Below are 22,287 nucleotides of genomic sequence, written 5' to 3' on the forward strand. Positions count from 1 at the left end.
ACTGTGATGAAACTGGCTCTCATGAGGACCGCCTCAGGAAAGGAAGACCCAGAGTTCTCTGCTGCAGAGGATAAGCTCATTAGAGTTACCAGCCCCAGAAATTGCAGTCCAAATAAATGCTTCACAAAGTTCAAGTAACAGACACATCTCAAAATCAACTGTTCAGAGGAGATTGCGTGAATCAGGCCTTCATGGTCGAATTGCTGCAAAGAAACCACTACTAAAGGAAACCAATAAGAAGAAGAGACTTGCTTGGACCAAGAAAAATGAGCAATAAATATTAGACCGGTGGAAATTTGTCCTTTGGTCTGATGAGTCCAAGTTAGAGATTTTTGGTTCCAACCGCTGTGTCTTTATGAGATGCAGAGGAGGTGAACGGATGATCTCTGCATGTGTGGTTCCCACCGTGAAGCGTGGAGGAGGAGGTGTGGCGATGCTTTGCTGGTGACACTGTCAGTGATTTATTTCGAATTCAAGGCACACCTAACCAGCAAGGTTACCAAAGCATTCTGCAGCAACACACTGTCCCGCCTGGTTTGCGCTTAGTGGGACCATCATTTATTTTTCAACCGGACAATGACCCAACACACCTCCAGGCTGTGTAAGGGCCATTTGACAAAGAAGGAGAGTGATGGAGTGCTGCATCAGATGACCTGGCCTCCACAATCACCCGACCTTAACCCAATTGAGATGGTTTGGACCGAGGCTCTGCATCTGTCCTCGTGCTCCTAGACCTTAGTGCTGCTTTTGATACCATTGATCACCACATTCTTTTGGAGAGATTGGAAACCCAAATTGGTCTACACGGACAAGTTCTGGCCTGGTTTAGATCTTATCTGTCGGAAAGATATCAGTTTGTCTCTGTGAATGGTTTGTCCTCTGACAAATCAACTGTAAATTTCGGTGTTCCTCAAGGTTCCGTTTTGGGACCACTATTGTTTTCACTATATATTTTACCTCTTGGGGATGTTATTCGAAAACATAATGTTAACTTTCACTGCTATGCGGATGACACACAGCTGTACATTTCAATGAAACATGGTGAAGCCCCAAAATTGCCCTTGCTAGAAGCATGTGTTTCAGACATAAGGAAGTGGATGGCTGCAAACTTTCTACTTTTAAACTCGGACAAAACAGAGATGCTTGTTCTAGGTCCCAAGAAACAAAGAGATCTTCTGTTGATTCTGACAATTAATCTTAATGGTTGTACAGTCGTCTCAAATAAAACTGTGAAGGACCTCGGCGTTACTCTGGACCCTGATCTCTCTTTTGAAGAACATATCAAGACCATTTCAAGGACAGCTTTTTTCCATCTACGTAACATTGCAAAAATCAGAAACTTTCTGTCCAAAAATGATGCAGAGAAATTAATCCATGCTTTTGTCACTTCTAGGTTAGACTACTGCAATGCTCTACTTTCCGGCTACCCGGATAAAGCACTAAATAAACTTCAGTTAGTACTAAATACGGCTGCTCGAATTCTGACCAGAACCAAAAAATTTGATCATATTACTCCAGTGCTAGCCTCTCTACACTGGATTCCTGTCAAAGCAAGGGCTGATTTCAAGGTTTTACTGCTAACCTACAAAGCATTACATGGGCTTGCTCCTACCTATCTCTCTGATTTGGTCCTGCCGTACATACCTACACGTACGCTACGGTCACAAGACGCAGGCCTCCTAATTGTCCCTAGAATTTCTAAGCAAACAGCTGGAGGCAGGGCTTTCTCCTATAGAGCCCCATTTTTATGGAACGGTCTGCCTACCCATGTCAGAGACGCAAACTCGGTCTCAACCTTTAAGTCCTTACTGAAGACTTATCTCTTCAGTGGGTCATATGATTGAGTGTAGTCTGGCCCAGGAGTGGGAAGGTGAATGGAAAGGCTCTGGAGCAATGAACCGCTCTTGCTGTCTCTGCCTGGCCGGTTTCCCTCTTCCCACTGGGATTCTCTGCCTCTAACCCTATTACAGGGGCTGAGTCACTGGCTTACTGGGGCTCTCTCTTGCCGTCCCTGGAAGGGGTGCGTCACCTGAGTGGGTTGATTCACTGATGTGGTCATCCTGTCTGGGATGGCGCCCCCCTTGGGTTGTGCCATGGCAGAGTTCTTTGTGGGCTATACTCAGCCTTGTCTCAGGATGGTAAGTTGGTGGTTGAAGATATCCCTCTAGTGGTGTGGGGGCTGTGCTTTGGCAAAGTGGGTGGGGTTATATCCTTCCTGTTTGGCCCTGTCTGGGGTGTCCTCGGATGGGGCCACAGTGTCTCCTGACCCCTCCTGTCTCAGCCTCCAGTATTTATGCTGCAGTAGTTAATGTGTCGGGGGCTAGGGTCAGTTTGTTATATCTGGAGTACCTCTCCTGTCCTATTCGGTGTCCTGTGTGAATCTAAGTGTGCGTTCTCTAATTCTCTCTTTTCTCTCTCTCTCTCGGAGGACCTGAGCCCTAGGACCATGCCCGAGGACTACCTGACATGATGACCCTTGCTGTCCCCAGTCCACCTGGCCATGCTGCTGCTCCAGTTTCAACTGTTCTGCCTTATTATTATACGACCATGCTGGTCATTTATGAACATTTGAACATCTTGACCATGTTCTGTTATAATCTCCACCCGGCACAGCCAGAAGAGGACTGGCCACCCCACATAGCCTGGTTCCTCTCTAGGTTTCTTCCTAGGTTTTGGCCTTTCTAGGGAGTTTTTCCTAGCCACCGTGCTTCTACACCTGCATTGCTTGCTGTTTGGGGTTTTAGGCTGGGTTTCTGTACAGCACTTTGAGATATCAGCTGATGTACGAAGGGCTATATAAATAAATTTGATTTGATTTTGATTTGATTTGTTTGGGATGAGTTGGACCGCAGAGTGAAGGAAAAGCAGCCAACATGTGCTCAGCATATGTGGTAACTTCTTGATTACCGTTGGAAAATCATTCCAGGTGAAGCTGGTTGAGAGAATGCCAAGAGTGTGCAAAGCTGGCATCAAGGCCAAGGGTGGCTACTTTGAAGAATCTAAAATCTAAAATATGTTTTGATTTGCTTTACACCTTTTTGATAACTAAATGATTCCATATGTGTTATTTCATAGTTTTGATGGCTTCACTATTATTCTACATTTAATAAAATAGTAAAAAATGTTTAAAAAAACCTCGAATGAGTAGGTGTTCTAAAACTTTTGACCGGTAGTGTAGAAAATTGTAAAAATAAAGAAAAACACTTGAATGAAACTTTTGACTGGTACTGTACTTCAAATCAATTGTCATTTGACACATGCGCCGAATACAACAAGTGTAGACCTTACCGTGAAATTCTTACTTACAAGCCCTTAACCAACAATGCAGTTTTAAGAAAAATGAGAATTCAGAAATTGTTTTACTCAATCAACTAAAGTAAAAAATAAATGAGCAACAATAAAATAATAATAACAAGGCTATATACAGGGGCTACCGGTACTGAGTCAATGTGTGCGGGTACAGGTTAGTCGAGGTAATTGAGGTAATATGTACATGTAGGTAGAGGTAAAGTAATTATGCACAATAATAAACTTAAACAGCGAGTAGCAGCAGCGTAAAAAAACGGGGTGGGCGTCAATACAAATATTCTGCCCAGCCATTTGATTAGCTGTTAAGAAGCCTTTTGGACCTAGACTTGGCGCTCTGGTACCGCTTGCCGTACGGTAGCAGAGAGAACAGTCTATGACTAGGGTAGCTGGAGTCTTTGGCAATTTTTAGGGCCTTCCTCTGACACCACCTGGTATAGAGGTCCTGGGTGGCAGGAATCTTGGCCGTATGCAATACCTTCTGTAGCGCCTTGCGGTCGGAGGCCGAGCAGTTCCCATACCAGGCGGTGATGCAACCAGCCAGGATGTTCTCAAAGGTGCAGCTGTAGAAATTGGCGAAATGGTGCCACAGTAAAAAGAAAATACAGACGATGAACAAGATATTCATACACTCTATGGACAGGATATACAGACAGACTATAAACAGGATATGCAATCAGACTGTAAACAGGATATACAGCCAGACTATTAACAGGATCTACAGACAGACGATAGACAGGATATACAGAAAGACTATACACAGGATATACAGCAAGACTAGGAACAGGATATACAGCCAAAGAGGATATACACATAGACTACAAATAGGATATACAGCCGGACTATAAACAGGATATACAGCCAAACTATAAACAGGATATACAGCCAGACTATAAACAGGATATACAGACAGACTAGGAACAGGATATACAGCCAGACTATAAACAGGATATACAGACAGACTATAAACAGGATATACAGACAGACTATAAACAGGATATACAGACAGACTATAAACAGAATATACAGACAGATTATAAACAGGATATACAGCCAGACTATAAACAGGATATACAGCCAACTACAAACAGGATATACAGACAGACTATAAACAGGATATACAGCCAAACTATAAACAGGATATACAGCCAACTACAAACAGGATATACAGCCAGACTATAAACAGGATAGAACAGCCAACTACAAACAGGATATACAGCCAGACTATAAACAGGATAGAACAGCCAACTACAAACAGGATATACAGCCAGACTTTAAACAGGATATGCAGAAAGACTATAAACAGGACATTCAGACAGATGTTAAACAGGATAATAATAAGATGGCGCCGAAGAACATGGCTGACGTTTTACATTCTTCCAACCAATTGTCCAATTTTGTGATTTTTTTTTTGCGTTTTGTGTAGCTTAATTTTTTACTTATTGTGTACATAATGTTTGTAACGCTCCGGGTGTCGTGGGGGTGGAGTCAGACGCAGGAAACAGAGAGTGCAATGCTGTGCTCTTTAAAGCACAAAACGCAACACAGGGTGCTCACAACCAAACTGCCCCAAACACGGAGGACGAAAATAGTACAACCGAAATACACAACCAGGAACAAACACGTTCCTCTACTACAGAACCGAAAGTCACAATAATTAATCCCGCACAAAGAAACAGGCGGGCCGGCTATCTAATAAAGCCCAACTAATCATTCACAAACAGGTGCTAACAATAAACATACAAGGAGGGGGAGGAAAGACAATCAGTGGCAGCTAATAGTCCGGTGACGACGACCGCCGAGCGCCACCCGACCGGGAAGGGAAGCCACCCTCGGTCGGACTCGTGACAATGTTGCTGCTACTGTCTCTTATGATTGAAAATAACTCTGGACATCAGAAAAGCGATTACTCATTTCTTTAACAAAGTCCGACGAGAAGGATATCCTGCTTTCGCTGGAACAGGCCCATATCCACACCTTTTGCGTGAAGACGCAGATTGGGGATCCTCCTAAGAAGCCGGATGCGAGCGAGTTAACTCCCAATGCCTTCCATTCTCCTTGCTAACATGCAATCGTTTGAAAAAAAATGTATGACCAATCATTAAGATTATCCTACCAACGGAGACACAGAGATGCATACAAAGCTCTCTCCCGCCCTCCATTTAGTAAATCTGACCATGATTCTATCCTCCTGTTTTCTGCTTGCAAGCAAAAACTAGAGCAGGAAGTACCAGTGACTGGCTCAATACGGAACTGGTCAGATGAGACGGATGCTACACTACAGGACTGTTTTGCTAGCACAGACTGGAATATGTTCCAGGATTCATCCAACAACATCTAGTAAAACACCACATCAGTAATTGGTTTCATCAATAAGTGCATCGACGAAGTCGTCCACAGTGACTGTTTGTTCATATCCCAACCAGGAGCCATGGATTACAGGCAACATCCACATCGAGCTTTAGGCTAGAGCTGCCGCTTTTAAGGCGCGGGAGACTAATCCCGGATGCTTATAAGAAATCCCACTATGCCCTCAGATGAACCATCAAACAAGCAAAGAGTCAATACAGGATTAAGATTGAATCCTACTACACCGGCTCTGAAGCTCGTCGGATGTGTCAGGACTTGAAAACTATTATGGACTGCAAAGGGAAACCCAGACGCGAGCTGCCCAGTGATGCGAGCCTACCAGACGAGCTAAATGCCTTTAATGTTCGCTTCCAGGCAAGCAACACCGAAGAATGCACAAGAGCACCATCTGTTCTAGATGACTGTGTATAATGCTCTCGGTAGCCGATGTGAACAAAACGTTTAAACAGGTCAACATTCACAGCATTCACCGCAGGGTCAGAAGGATTACCAGGACGTGTACTCAAAGCATGCGTGGACCAACTGGCAAGTGTCTTCACTGATATTTTCAACCTCTCACTGACCGAGTCTGTAATACCTACATGTTTCAAGCAGACCACCATAGTCCCTGTGCCCAAGGAAGCGAAGGTAACCTGCCTAAATGGTTCCCGCCCTGTGGCACTCACATCTGTAGATATGAAGTGCTTTGAAAGGCTGGTCATAGCTCACATCAACAGCATCCTCCCGAAAACCCTAGACCCACTCCAATTTGATTACCACCCCAACAGATCTACAGATCCTTTCTCACCTGAACAAAAGGAACACCTATGTGAGAATGCTGTTCATCAACTACAGCTCAGCGTTCAACATCATAGTGCCACGAAACTCATCACTAAGCTAAGGACCCCAGGACTAAACACCTCCCTCTGCAACTGGATCCTGGACTTTCTGAAGGCCCGCACCCCAGGTAGTAAGGGTAGGCAACAATACGTCTGCCACGCTGATCCTTAACCCTGGGGCCCCTCAGGGGTGTGTGCTTAGTCCCCTCCTGTATTCCCTGTTCACCCACGACTGTGTGGCCAAACACGACTCCAACACCAGCATTAAGTTTGCTGACAGCACAACTGTGGTAGGCCTGATCACCGACAACGATGAGAAGGCCTATAGGGAGGAGGTCATAGAACTGTCAGTGTGGTGCCAGGACAACAACCTCTCCCTCAATGTGAGCAATACAAAGGAGCTGATCGTGGACTACAGGAAAAGGAGGGCCGAACAGGCCCCCATTAACATCGGTGGGGCTGTAGTAGAGCGGGTCGAGAGTTCCATGTTGCTTGGTGTCCACATCACTTTTCGAACGTTCATGGTCCAAACATACCAAGACAGTCGTGAAGAGGGAACAACAAAACCTTTTCCCCCTCAGGAGACTGAAAAGATTTGGCATGTGTCCCCAGATCCTCAAAAGGTTCTACAGCTGCACCATCGAGAGCATCCTGAACGGTTGCATCACCGCCTGGTATGGCAACTGCTCGGTGTCCGACAGTAAGGCACTTCATCAAATCAAATCTATTTATTTAGCCCTTCTTACATCAGCTGATATCTCAAAGTGCTGTACAGAAACCCAGCCTAAAACCCCAAACAGCAAGCAATGCAGGTGTAGAAGCACGGTGGCTAGGAAAAACTCCCTAGAAAGGCAAAAACCTAGGAAGAAACCTAGAGAGGAACCAGGCTATGAGGGGTGGCCAGTCCTCTTCTGGCTGTGCCGGGTGAAGATCATAACAGAACATGGCCAAGATGTTCAAATGTTCATAAATGACCAGCATGGTCAAATAATAATAATCACAGTAGTTGTCGAGGATGCAGCAAGTCAGCATCTCAGAAGTAAATATCAGTTGGCTTTTCATAGCCAATCATTAAGAGTATCGCTACCGCTCCTGCTGTCTCTAGAGAGTTGAAAACAGCAGGTCTGGGACAGGTAGCACGTCCGGTGAACAGGAGCAGCAGCACGGCCAGGTGGACTGGGGACAGCAAGGAGTCATCATGCCAGGTAGTCCTGAAGCATGGTCCTAGGGCTCAGGTCCTCCGAGAGAGAGAAAGAAAGAGAGAAAGAGAGAATTAGAGAGCATACTTAAATTCACACAGGCCACCGGATAAGACAGGAGAAGTACTCCAGATATAACAGACTGACCCTAGCCCCCCGACACATTCTACTGCAGCAAGATATACCCCCACCCACGTTGCCAAATCACATCCCCTAAACCACTAGAGGGAAATCTTCAACCACCAACTTACTATCCTGAGACAAAGCCGAGTATAGCCCACAAAGATCTCTGCCACGGCACAACCCAAGGGGCGGGGGGTGCCAACCCAGACAGGAAGATCACGTCAGTGACTCAACCCACTCAAGTGACGCACCCCTCCTAGGGTCGGCATGGAAGAGCATCAGTAAGCCAGTGACTCAGCCCCTGTAATAAGGTTAGAGGCAGAGAATCACAGTGGAGAGAGAGGAACCGGCCAGACAGAGACAGCAAGGACGGTTAGTTGCTCCAGAGCCTTTCCGTTCACCTTCACACTCCTGGGCCAGACTACACTCAATCATATGACCCACTGAAGAGATGAGCCTTCAGCAAAGACTTAAAGGTTGAGACCGGGTCTGCGTCTCTCACATGGGTAGGCAGACCATTCCATAAAAATGGAGCTCTATAGGAGAAAGCCCTGCCTCCAGCGGTTTGCTTAGAAATTCTAGGGACAATTAGGAGGCCTGCGTCTTGTGACCGTAGCATACGTGTAGGTATTACGTCAGGACCAAATCGGAAAGCTAGGTAGGAGCAAGACCATGTAATTCTTTGTAGGTTAGCAGTAAAACCTACATAAGGTAGTGTGAACAACCCAGTACATCACTGGGACCAAGCTTCCTGCCATTCAGGACCTATCTCCTAAGCAGTGTCAGAGGAAAGACCATAAAATTGTCTGAGACTACAGTCACCCAAGTTATAGACTGTTTTCTCTGCTACCGCATGGCAAGCGGTACCGGAGCGCCAAGTCTAGGACCAAAAGGCTCCTCAACAGCTTCTACCCCCAAGTCATTAGACTGCTGAACAATTCATAAAAATCATCGGACAATTTACATTGACACCCCCCATTCTCCCCCTCTTGTACACTGTTGCTACTCACTGCTTGTTTGTTACCTATGCTTAGTCACTTCGCCCCCCACCTACATGTACAGATTACCTAGCCTGTACCCCTGCACATGGTACCGGTGCCCCCTGTATTTAGCCTCGTTATTGTTATTCTTATTGTGTTTCTTTTTATTATCACTTTTTATTTTAGTCTACTTGGTAAATATTTTCTACTTCTTGAACTGCACTGTTGGTTAAGGGCTTGTAAGTAAGCATTTCACGGTAAGGTCTACACTTGTTGTATTCGGCGCATGTGACAAATAAAGTTGGATTTTATTTGATTTACAGACAGATCTTAAACAGGATATACAGACAGATGTTAAACAGGATATAAAAACAGATGTTAGACAGAATATACAGCCAGACTATCAACAGGATATACAGGAGGACTATAAATACTGCCTAGAATGGATCTACAGACAGACTATAAACAGGATATAGAGACAGACTATAAACAGGATATCCTTTCTAGGGCAGGCGTTCCGCTAGCGGAACCCCTCGACAACATTCCGCTGAAAAGGCAGCGCGCAAAATTCTATTTTTTTTTTTAGAAGTATGTAACTTTCACACATTAACAAGTCCAATACAGCAAATGAAAGATAAACTTCTTGTTAATCTACCCATCGTGTCCGATTTCAAAAATGCTTTACAGCGAAAGCACAACATATGATTATGTTAGATCACCGCCAAGTCAAAAAAACACAGCCATTTTTCCAGCCAAAGATAGGAGTCACAAAAAGCAGAAATATAGATAAAATTAATTACTAACCTTTGATGATCTTCATCAGATGACACTCATAGGACATCATGTTACACAATACATGTATGTTTTGTTCAATAATGTGCATATTTATTTCCAAAATTCTCAGTTTACATTGACGGAAAAAGCATAATCTGAGAACGGCGCTCAGAGCCCAGAAATATCCGCCATTTTGGAGTCAACAGAAGTTATTAAAAAAACACTATAAATATTCACTTACCTTTGATGATCTTCATCAGAAGGCACTCCCATGGATCCCAGTTCGACAATAAATGACTGATTTGTTCCATAAAGTTCCATAAAGTCCATCATTTATGTCCAAATGGCCACTTGTTGTTAGCGTGTTCAGCCCAGTAATGCATCTTCATGAGGCTCAAGCACTTCGTCCAGACAAAAACTCAAAAGTTCCGTTACAGGTCGTAGAAACAAGTCAAGCGATGTATGGAATCAATCTTTACGATGTTTTTAACATAAAACATCAATAATGTTCCAACCGGAGAATTCCTATGTCTGAAGAAAAGCCACATGGAACGAGAGCTAACTCTGTCGGGAGCGTGCGTCACGAGCCTGAGACACTCATTCAAGTTTCTAAAGACGGTTGACATCTAGTGGAAGCCGTAGGAAGTGCAACTTGACTCCATAGACACTGTGTATTCGGTAGGCCAAGCTTTGAAAAACTACAAACCTCAGATTTCCCACTTTCTGGTTGGACTTTTCTCAGGTTTTCGTCTGCCATATGAGTTCTGTTATGCTCACAGACATCATTCAAACAGTTTTATAAACTTCAGAATGTTTTCCATCCAATACTAATAATAATATAAATATATAAGCATCTGGGACAGAGTAGGAGGCAGTTCACTCTGGGCACACAATAAACATAAACAGACTATAAACAGAATATACAGAGAGATTATAAACAGGATATACAGACAGGCAAACAGGATATACAGACAGACTATAAAAGGAAATACAGACAGACGATAAACATGATGTACAGACAGTTAAAAAAGATTTACAGGCAGCATGTGTAGAAGCAGAGTTTAAACAAAGTATTCAGGTGCATGAGCACAGAATTTCATGACAAAACACTGCTGGCAATGTGTCTCTGATATTCAGTCGCTGAAAGTAATGTGCATTGTGTTGCAAATCCACCAGTAAACAAATAAAAACAATGAAGACATGAGTGGTAACAAAACACCCTGGCTGCCTCTCTGACCCAGCCAAAGTGCTGAAGTAGGAATTTACTCTTCCTGAATAGTATTGACATGTGAGGCACTCTGGCTACAGGCGACCATTTTTCCCTGAGTGCTTGTGCCTGGTAAACCAGTGTGCTCATGGCATCACTATTTCCCGACCCAATATTGCAGGTAGAGAAGCAGTGGAAAGGGAGAAATTATCTCAGCTGTGTTGTATTAAAAAGGATCAGTCGCCCGGATTTCAAAATCCTCTTCCCATCTGTCTGTCATCTTACTAAGACATCTAATAACGTGGCGGCGGAAAATAGCAGCGGAAAGTTACAAGCACACATTGTTAGCTGAGGGGGAGAAGTAGGTGTTTCTGTGTGGTTGAACACATTGTTAGCTGAGGGGGAGAAGTAGGTGTTTCTGTGTGGTTGAACACATTGTTAGCTGAGGGGAGAAGTAGGTGTTTCTGTGTGGTTGAATACATTGTTGTTAGCTGAGCTGAGGGGGAGAAGTAGGTGTTTCTGTGTGGTTGAACACATTGTTAGCTGAGGGGAGAAGTAGGTGTTTCTGTGTGGTTGAACACATTGTTAGCTGAGGGGGAGAAGTAGGTGTTTCTGTGTGGTTGAATACATTGTTAGCTGAGGGGAGAAGTAGGTGTTTCTGTGTGGTTGAATACATTGTTAGCTGAGGGGGAGAAGTAGGTGTTTCTGTGTGGATGAACACATTGTTAGCTGAGGGGAGAAGTAGGTGTTTCTGTGTGGTTGAATACATTGTTAGCTGAGGGGAGAAGTAGGTGTTTCTGTGTGGTTGAACACATTGTTAGCTGAGGGGAGAAGTAGGTGTTTCTGTGTGGTTGAATACATTGTTAGCTGAGGGGGAGAAGTAGGTGTTTCTGTGTGGTTGAACACATTGTTAGCTGAGGGGGAGAAGTAGGTGTTTCTGTGTGGTTGAATACATTGTTAGCTGAGGGGGAGAAGTAGGTGTTTCTGTGTGGTTGAACACATTGCCAGGGTAACTGCAGTTAACAGTTCTATTCTCATCAGGTGTCGGTTAATACAATGAAGCAATGCATTGTGGTCAACAGAGCATATTCTGCTCCAATAGTTAATGGAGTGTGACAGGATGTTGATAGGGTTTAGAGCCTTGGGTTTGGAGAGGGGGAGTTAAGATGTGGTAACAGTTGGGATTGGGGAATGCACTGTTATAACATGAGGCGAAACGTACAGCATCTCTACATTTTTGAGCAAGTGGGAGTTACGCAATGGCAGCTGTTTCAACACAACAAGGGTGAAAGTTGAAATGTTGACTGAGAAAGATGGGAGAATGATTCATAGTTGTTTTAGCTGTCTATTGTGCGTTACATGAAGGACATCAACAACACAAAGAACTAATATTGAACTGAAAATCAGACAAACACTTTGAAAGATACATTATTAGTAGATGTAAAAATTTGAGAAAGTAGTCAACATTTTATCTTATTATATGGAAGCATACTTAAGGGAAACATAAGGCATATTCACCACATACATTAAACCTTGTCTTAGTGTGTGAAGAATATTATAGGAAACATACAGAAATAAAATATAAAATGTCATTAAAATGTTCTGTTACCATGGAGGAAATGTTCGAAGCGGAAACATTTGGCATATTCACTATATACTTTGAATCTTGCTTTGGTGTGTGAAGAACATAGTCCGTTATGTGGATCTTATCAGCCATCTTCTCACAGCGAAGACTATGTAGAGGCATTGTTAGAAAAGGTCTAGAGGACTAAGTTGTTGCACGGAAATGCATTTCAACTCAACCATGATTAATAACCACGGACCAGTTTTAACACTTATTCAGGGATACTCATTTCCAATCCGCAGAAATGTTTCCAATTGTCAATCCTGTATAGCTGTCTATGACAGTGGTGCCACAATGAGTTTGACAGAATGCTTGGCCATGTGGTCCCCATAGAGGGATTAAAGGTCATTCTAAACTCCGCGTTACTATCCCTCATCTTCATGGATCTATTCTAGCCCTCTCCATTCAGCTGTACCTACAGGCTTTACGTTGCACGCCCACCACCTGATAAGCCTCCTTGTCCTGTGGACAGATTAGTGAGCCGTGCTGTTATTATTCCATCAAATCGAAACAGAGGAATAGAAGGTGTTTCAAAGAATGCATTTGTACATTCGCTCTGGCTATTTACTCCGATTTCAGAACACTCTTGTGTATACCAGAACACTTTTGAGTATACTAGAGCGCAGAATAACACATTTTATGAATGCTCAACATCTGTTGAATATGGCCAGTGTCAGTAAACCTAGGCAAAAAAAAGCATAATGAAATTGTTGCATCACAGTTACAGTCCCCAACCCTCTGGATAACATGAAAACAGCCTATCCAGCTCTGGTAGGGTGAGTAAAATGGTCAGAGTGAGGTGTTCTCTCATTTGTGTCTGGAAGTAGCTACGTAGCAAGCTATTCAATGTTAGCCAGTTAGCTTGCGTGCTTGACTGCCGTTGTGAGGTCAGAACGCTCTGATCAACCCTACTCCTCGGCCAGAGTGTCCAGTTTGTGCTCTGAATGCTCTGACAGCAAAATGCTCCGAATTTACAAACGGACAATCTGACAATGCTCTGAATCCACGAACACCCAGAGGGCACTCTGAGCACACTATGGCACTCCAGAGTTCCATCACTCCCCGGAGACAAGATGGTCGCCTCTTAGTTGTCACCAGGGTGACAGTTTGACAATTACCACTGGCTTTAGTAATGTGAAAGATGTTTGTGTTACTATCACCACCTTGAGGTATAGTTTGAACAAGGTGTGGAACACAGCGAGACACTGTTCTATTTTAGCTGCATATGCACTCAAAAAACACATCAGCCATCAGATAAATGACGGATACAGAATTATTGGGTTGGACATTTTGTTTACTGGCCATCGATGAGGGAGTAGATGTCGAGTTTTAGATGATCCACTAACCCCATGCCCGATGCCTTTCCTGTCAGATATGTCACTTGTATTCAAAGTTGATCACGATGACAGGGGTGTAGGTCTTCATCGCCTCTACTCTCCATCCATCCATCTACATATTATACTTTATAGGCCTAACAAACCATGCATGACAAGAATCTACCTGAAATAGAAGCCATGCTAGTTGTATTATTAAATTATTTCTAAAAAGCCAGTCCTTATGGTCTGCCAGAGGCCCAGCAAAATTAACTTAAACTATGTCAAATGCCAGAGCGTGTGACTGTGTTGTTGGTCGGTGATTCTCACACTGTCAAGGGTTCTTAAATCGGTGGCACAGCAACGTGTGTATCACAGGGCTTCCATTTGGAGGATGTGATTGTCTCCAAATAGCTCCCTGTTTTTTTTTTTTATTCACCTCATTGCACCGAGCCAAGGCGAAACGGTGACCCCTGGGCCGGTTCTGATAATTACAACATTGGAGACAGACAGTTGCCTGAACTCTGAGTCAACCCCTGTTGGCCAGCTTTTTATGTCCATTAAGGCTGTCAAATTTAATTTGAGGCAGGCGAACGGGTGTGGTTCAACCTCCTATTATCTGTCTGCAGAGGGGCTCTAACAACATCTGGTGCTGTGGAATCTATACATACTACAACTGTTGGGCTTTAGAAGGTAATCATTGCAGCTGTGTGTGTGTGTGTGTGTGTGTGTGTGTGTGTGTGTGTGTGTGTGTGTGTGTGTGTGTGTGTGTGTGTGTGTGTGTGTGTGTGTGTGTGTGTGTGTGTGTGTGTGTGTGTGTGCGTGTTAAAAATGGATGGTTAGCCAGGGAGCTACTGAGTGTACAGGGGCTAGATGAAAAAAGAAAAGGGAAAAGTTGTCATGGATGAAACACGGACCTCATCTCACCTCGCACGCTGACAGCTTTTCATGGCTCTCAGACATCTTACCACTAAATCCATCCTCACACACTTAGAAAGCTAGCGGCCTGACATGCAGTGAGGGAATACTCTTGAGATGATAAAATAACTAAATGTAATTTCTCTGTTCACTGTGTCAAGGAAAAGGTAGAAACCGCTTATTTGGAGTCGTGACAACATCAAACAATTATAACAGCTACAGTGTACTTTTGACACCAAGTATCAATTTGTAAAAATGATCTGTTTGCTAGGTAGTGTTAGCTAGCGCTAGTCGCTAAAATTAGATTGCTCTCCATCTTTTTAAATAGTGAGCCAACATGTTTTCAACACTTATTCCAAGATTGATTTTAAAAAATATATATTTTTTAAATCTCTCTCTCTTGTCTCTCTCCAACAGACATACACTGAGTGGACAAAACATTAGGAACACCTTCCTAATATTGAGTTGCACCCCTTTTGCCCTCAGAACAGCCTCAATTGGTCGAGGCATGGACTCTACAAGGTGTCGAAAGCATTCTACAGTGATGCTGGCCCATGTTGACTCCAATGCTTTCGGTGGTGGACCATCTAGCCCTTGATACACATGAGAAACTGTTGAGCGTGAAAAACACAGCAGTGTTGCAGTTCTTGACACACTCAAACCGCTGCACCTGGCACCTACTATCATAACCCATCCAAAGGCACTTAAATCCTTTGTCTTGCCCATTCACCCTCTGAATGGCACACAGACACAATCCATGTCTCAATTGTCTCCTCCCCTTCATCTACACTCATACCTTCAATAAGGGATCATAGCTTTCACCTGGATCCACCTGGTCAGTCTTTCTCATGGAAAGAGCAGGAGTTCTTAATGTTTTGAATACTCAGTGTATTGTGAACAATATGTTTGGAACATCGAATCGCAATAAAATCTCAGTGTGAAATCAATAGACAAATAGAATCATGAGAATAGCAATACATATCGTATCAGTACCTAAGTATGGCAATAATATCATATCATACGGTCCCTGGAAATTCCTAGCCCTACAGTGTACAGTGATAAGAAACAACAAATTGACAAAACACTTCTATGATGTGTCTATGGAGCACTGTTACAAACAGTATCAAAAGGAAAACAGTTTTAGGCTTGATTTTAAATAGCAACTTCACTAAACAAACAAAAACCATAGATCTCAGCTGTGACCAAGAAGAACAGAAGCATCTGGACTGTTTTCTCCCCCTGATCTTACCCTACCCCGTCAACTCAAACACAATCAATGGCATTGTGCTTGTATACCCCAGAGTGACCAACAGAGTCTATTACATCATCCATCCAGCTCTATCCATTCACTGCCATGATAACAGTGCCGTGCTCAAGACCTCGCCCACAACTTCAGGTTGCATCGGGGTCCATTTGATAACAATCCATTCTCAGAATGAGACTATTCTTTTTGCTTATGCTAACCCTCATTGGAGAATCCTAAGGTCTTACGTTTATAGATGCTGCTTGTATTACTACTACAACACAGACATGTAGATACATCATCACACCTTTCCACTGGTAGACTACAGCTATTGCAGTTCTGGGTTTGAATAGACTACAGATGCAGACATAGATTCCAGCTCAAGACATTTTCCTGCTTAGTAAACAGTGGAGCCATACTTGAATTAAATATGAGAAGACTCACTGAAGGATCACTAGTAAAGAGAAAAAGAGAGGTTATCAAAACCGAGAAGTCTGTCTAGCAGTGCATTAGCGTTGAGTTCAGTCCTCAATGACTCTGACAAAAGGCACATAATGCGTATTACTGTCATAAGAATATGATGTCTGGGCTCCATATTAGCAGATAGAGTTCTGTCTTCAGCCATTACTGAGAATGCAGGTTGTTTTATTTTACGGGCGCACCAAAATGGCTGCTCCTCTCTGCACTTTGGTCCTAATGGGTCTTGGCAAGGGGTAAAAAAACAAACAGAAACCAGCTCATTCCACCCTGACAAGTCATTTGTCATGACAGTTGGAGATAACAAAACAACAGGCATCATCTGAGGCCGAGACAGTATTATTTATTTTTTTACTCAATTGGTAGTTACAGGCTGCAACTCCCATACGGACTCAGGAGACGCAAAGGTCAAGAGCTATGCGTCCTCCGAAACATTACCCCACCAAGCCACACTGCTCGCTTAACCAGCTGCACCAATGTGTCAGAGGAAACACCGTAAGGCTGGCAACTGAAGTCAGTGAGCATTCACCCTGCACACCACAAGGAGTCACTAGAGCACAATGTGACAATGTGATCTCGGCCGGCCAAACCCTCCCCTAAACCGGACGGCACTGGGATATTTCTGCCTCATGGGTCTCCTGGTCGTGGCCGGCTGCAACACAGCCTGGGATTGAACCCAGGTCTGTAGTGATGCCTCTAGCACTGCAATGACTTAGACCTACAGGGCTGAGTCAGACAGCTGTAATAGGCACCCTGGGAGGTAAAGAAAGTTATTGAAGAAAGGGCTTTTCACATCGGAGATGGACCTCCCCTCCCGCAGTGACGGGCATGTGTTCGTGTGTGTCTTTGTGAGAGGGTCACTGACGTGAAGGGTAGAAGGTAATAATTCCAAACATTGACTGGTGAGGGTTGGCCTTAGAATTGCCCTGGGAGCAGCTTCTGTCGCAGCGAGCCAGGGCTACAATCGAACATAAATTACCCTGGCTTTGTGTGCCAATACAGCCAACAACATGGATAACCCTGCCCTACCCCCACCACCTCCTCCAGGCACAAGCCTGTCTCCGTGACATTGATCCGTTGCTCGTCCGAGGGAAAGGAGATGAGGGAGGGAAGGGAGAGTTTATAGATTATTAGATTGTGTCTGTATGACAGGTCAAGCAAGTTTAAGTGGTCCACGCACGGTATGGTTGCGGTTGTTCATGACAGTGTGTGTATATAAGGAAGGGGGGAGCGGAGGCCTACGGAGTGTACAGTGTATGTGTCAGAGCCAACAGGTTACAGCAGATACTTAGAGGCTACCAGTAAAATACTACCACATTACATACCAAGGAAAACAGTACTGTACTAGAGTATAACTTCATTGAGAAATCAAATCACTCTGTTTTCTCCTTTCTCTTCACACCTGAAAAATTGATTTGTAATTCCCCAGGTCTAGTGATGCACAGATGAGACATGGGACAAAACCAGGTGCCCTTTGACGGTTATCTCTTTGATAACAATACAAACCTACACATTGGGTTAATGTAATGTTTGATGAGAGAGCTGTACTCGCACGGCGTGTCCTTTAGTCACATTGATTGCTCACTTCTACGCCTTTCCTACATCTCATTCCATATCAGCGTCTGTCAGTGTTAGCTCAGCTCATTGGCATTCATCTGGTTTTTACTGAGTCAGCGGGTATTCCATTATTCTTGTCCCTTACCCTTTTGTCTGCTCACAGTAAAATAATGTCATCTCAATTAATTCACCCGGCTGATTCTCGTGAAATTCGTCTGACTCTTCTCTTCCCTTTGTCTTCGACTGCAGTCACTTAAGAGAGCATGAAATGTAAATCTTCCTCCGCTTATAACAATGTGTCATTATTTCAGTGTCAAATGGGATGAGAGGGCAGGGAATTTAAAGTGGCACCCTCTTGCGCAGGTGTCAGTCAATCAATTCTCCATTCAGGTGTGTGTGCTTGCGCTGTGTGCTGAGAACACTGGAGGAAGGCTGAGACTACTTTGGAACTAGCCAGCCCAGCCGAGGAGTGACAATAAAACACGGGGTGAATTTTCCGCGGGAATCATTTGTGCTCACTGGGGATATGCTTCTCTACATGAATCTCCAAATGTTCCGCCAATTATCTATTCTGATTCTCATTTCACCTGCAGTAGGAATCGAAATCATGTGACAGTTTTCGTCTTCGTCTCCCCAAATCGGTGGCTCTTTGTTCAACAGCCCCTTCGGCAGACCTCCATTGACCATCCCACCCGCTGACTGCAACGGTAGCTGACATATTGAATGTCTCACATGCTGTTTGTTTGCCCCCAGTGGCAGTTTAAAGCGTTGACAGGCAGTAGACGTGAGCCACAGGTAGCAGATCCCCCGGGCTCCTCCGTTAAAGGTAGGCACTCCTCAAGGTCCATTTTTTCAAAAAAGATAATGACTTAAAACTGAACCATTGTAACCGTTTGCCTGACCTCGCCCTTAATGGGAGAAGCCTATCCTTTGGTTTCATAGGCGTCCTTCTCCAGCTGCTCTGGTCTAAGCTCCGGGTTCCTAAACGTTTTTGCATATTGTTGTGCCCCCCCTAGCCCATTCTGGTGCGCCTAAAACAGTTTTCATCATCTCCTGATGTCCCCCATTTCCCTCCCCCTCCTCAGTCCAGCCACAGATCAAGGAGATCCATTACGGAAAAATCATTTGACATAAACAAGATATTTGTCCACTCTGTGGATAATTGTGTATTGATTGTATGTAATGGAATGGCTTTGATGTAGAAGATTATAAAGAAGAGTGCAGTACAGCCCTTTTGTCCTGTGTGTTCTATCCCTGTATGGATTCAGAACCAGTGCAGTGGGATAGCTAGTACTCCTAGACTGACAGCAGGCCTTGGACAGCAGCATACCACCCTGCATCTCACTGCTGGCTTTCCTCTGAACCAGATGCTGCTGGAAGTGGTGTTAGAGGGCCAGTAGGAGGCACTCTTTCCTCTGGTCTAAAATAAAATATCCCAATTCCCCAGGGCAGTGATTGGGGACATTGCCCTGTGTAGGGTGCTGACTTTTGGATGGGATGTTAAATGGGTGTCCTGACTTTCCGTGGTCACTAAAAATCCTATTGCACTTATCGTAAGAGTAGACCCTGGTGTCCTGGCTAAATTCCCAATCTGACCATCATAGCCACCTAATCATCCACCCTCCTCTCCCTTGTAACTATCCCCCAGGTTGTTGCTACAAATGTGAATGTGTTCTCAGTCAACCTGGTGAAATCTTAAAATCAGTACAGTGCTTCTCCAGCAACTGATATTTACGGAGATCATAACTTACCAAACCGCCATCCTCACGCCAAAGAGTCTATGCAGAAGTAATGTCTCCCCAACCAGTATTTGGTCCCATCTAAAAATGACTTGTCTTCTATTTAAATGGAAAATGTTGGTGCTGCCTGGAAGCCATTGTTTAGGGCTTCTGAAACCCACCCAGAGATGAACCTATGAGAAACACTGTCAAGTTGGACAGACACTTCACTGGCAGTTTCTCCCATACATTCCATTTTAAATGTAAATCTAAAGCAGACATCCCTCCTGTTCAAATCAAATTTTATTTGTCACATACACATGGTTAGCAGATGTTAATGCGAGTGTAGCGAAATGCTTGTGCTTCTAGTTCCGACAATGCAGTAATAACGAGCAAGTAATCTAACTAACAATTCCAAAAAAAACTACTGTCATACACAGTGTAAGGGGATAAAGAATATGTACATAAGGATATATGAATGAGTGATGGTACAGAGCAGCATAGGCAAGATACAGTAGATGATATCGAGTACAGTATATACATATGAGATAAGTATGTAAACCAAGTGGCATAGTTAAAGTGGCTAGTGATACATGTATTACATAAGGATGCAGTCGATGATATAGAGTACAGTATCAACGTATGCATATGAGATGAACAATGTAGGGTAAGTAACATTATATAAGGTAGCATTGTTTAAAGTGGCTAGTGATATATTTACATTTCCCATCGATTCCCATGATTAAAGTGGCTGGAGTAGAGTCAGTGTCATTGACAGTGTGTTGGCAGTAGCCACTCAATGTTAGTGGTGGCTGTTTAACAGTCTGATGGCCTTGAGATAGAAGCTGTTTTTCAGTCTCTCGGTCCCAGCTTTGATGCACCTGTACTGACCTCGCCTTCTGGATGGCAGCGGGGTGAACAGGCAGTGGCTCGGGTGGTTGATGTCCTTGATGATCTTTATGGCCTTCCTGTAGCATCGGGTGGTGTAGGTGTCCTGGAGGGCAGGTAGTTTGCCCTGGGTGATGCGTTGTGCAGACCTCACTACCCTCTGGAGAGCCAGCCACGGTTGAGGGCGGTGCAGTTGCCATACCAGGCGGTGATACAGCCCGCCAGGAACACAGTGTGCATCTGTAGAAGTTTGTGAGTGCTTTTGGTGACAAGCCACAGGTTTCTTCAGCCTCCTGAGGTTAGGCGCTGCTGCGCCTTCCTCACGATGCTGTCTGTGTGAGTGGACCAATTCAGTTTGTCTGTGATGTGTATGAACCCGAGGAACTTAAAACTTGCTACCCTCTCCACTACTGTTCCATCGATGTGGATGGGGGTGTTCCCTCTGCTGTTTCCTGAAGTCCACAATCATCTCCTTAGTTTTGTTGACGTTGAGTGTGAGTTATTTTCCCGGACACCACACTCCCAGGGCCCTCACCTCCTCCCTGTAGGCCGTCTCGTCAGTTGTTGGTAATCAAGCCTACCACTGTTGTGTCGTCCCGCAAACTTGATGATTGAGTTGGAGGCGTGCATGGCCACGCAGTCGTGGGTGAACAGGGAGTACAGGAGAGGGCTCAGAACGCACCCTTGTGGGGCCCCAGTGTTGAGGATCAGCGGGGAGGAGATGTTGTTGCCTACCCTCACCACCTGGGGGCGGCCCGTCAGGAAGTCCAGTACCCAGTTGCACAGGGCGGGGTCGAGACCCAGGGTCTCGAGCTTGATGCCAGCTTGGAGGGTACTATGGTGTTGAATGCCGAGCTGTAGTCAGAACAGCATTCTCACATAGGTATTCCTCTTGTCCAGATGGGTTAGGGCAGTGAATATGTTCCACATTATCACTATTAAAAAGCAATCCAACGGACTACTTCTATTGACGAGGCAGAATTATGTCTAGAGTAGAACGTGTCCACATGGTTTTCAACTGAACAACCTTACTGTGCAGGAAATCTAGTTTGGCCAACACTTAACCTCAATCTGGAATAGACATAGCCTAGTGAAATTAAACACAGCTACAAGAAAAGCACTGGATTAGCTTTAGCCTAGTGTAAAACACAGTTACAGGACAGCCACTGGGTTAGCGTTAGCCTAGTGTAAAACACAGTTACAGACAGCCACTGGGTTAGCGTTAGCCTAGTGTAAAACACAGTTACAGGACAGCCACTAAGTTAGACCTAGCCTAGTGCAAAACACAGGTACAGAACAGCCACTAAGTTAGACCTAGCCTAGCGGTTTATGTTGAAGGAGCTCAAAGTGGAGTAGAACCTTCTCTAGAGTTGCTTGGTGAATAACATCAGTCTATATCCAGCTAGGGGTGAATTGCCTTCTCCTCCCGGTCTTCTCCTCCCAGCCTCCTCCTCCCAGCCTTCCCCTCCCAGCCTTCCCCTCCCAGCCTTCCCCTCCCAGCCTTCTCCTCCCAGCCTACGCTTCCCAGCTTACCCCTCCCTCTTTCTCCTCCACTCTTGAAACCCCCCATGTAGAATTCTGGCTGTATTTGTCATACTCCTTTCAACACCCTGGACAGAAGGAGGGAGGGAGAAAGAGAGCGAGGCAGAAAAAGGGTAACACACACAATGGGAAACAGCAATGTATGTAACAGGGGACAGGACTAGCAAACAGGAGATGTACTGAATATCTATATGCCAGTGGGTTTGTTATGTTTGAATAAGCTAAGGGCT

The sequence above is a fragment of the Oncorhynchus tshawytscha genome, linkage group LG06 (genome assembly GCF_018296145.1).
Source record: "Oncorhynchus tshawytscha isolate Ot180627B linkage group LG06, Otsh_v2.0, whole genome shotgun sequence".
NCBI classification, from domain to species: domain Eukaryota; kingdom Metazoa; phylum Chordata; class Actinopteri; order Salmoniformes; family Salmonidae; genus Oncorhynchus; species Oncorhynchus tshawytscha.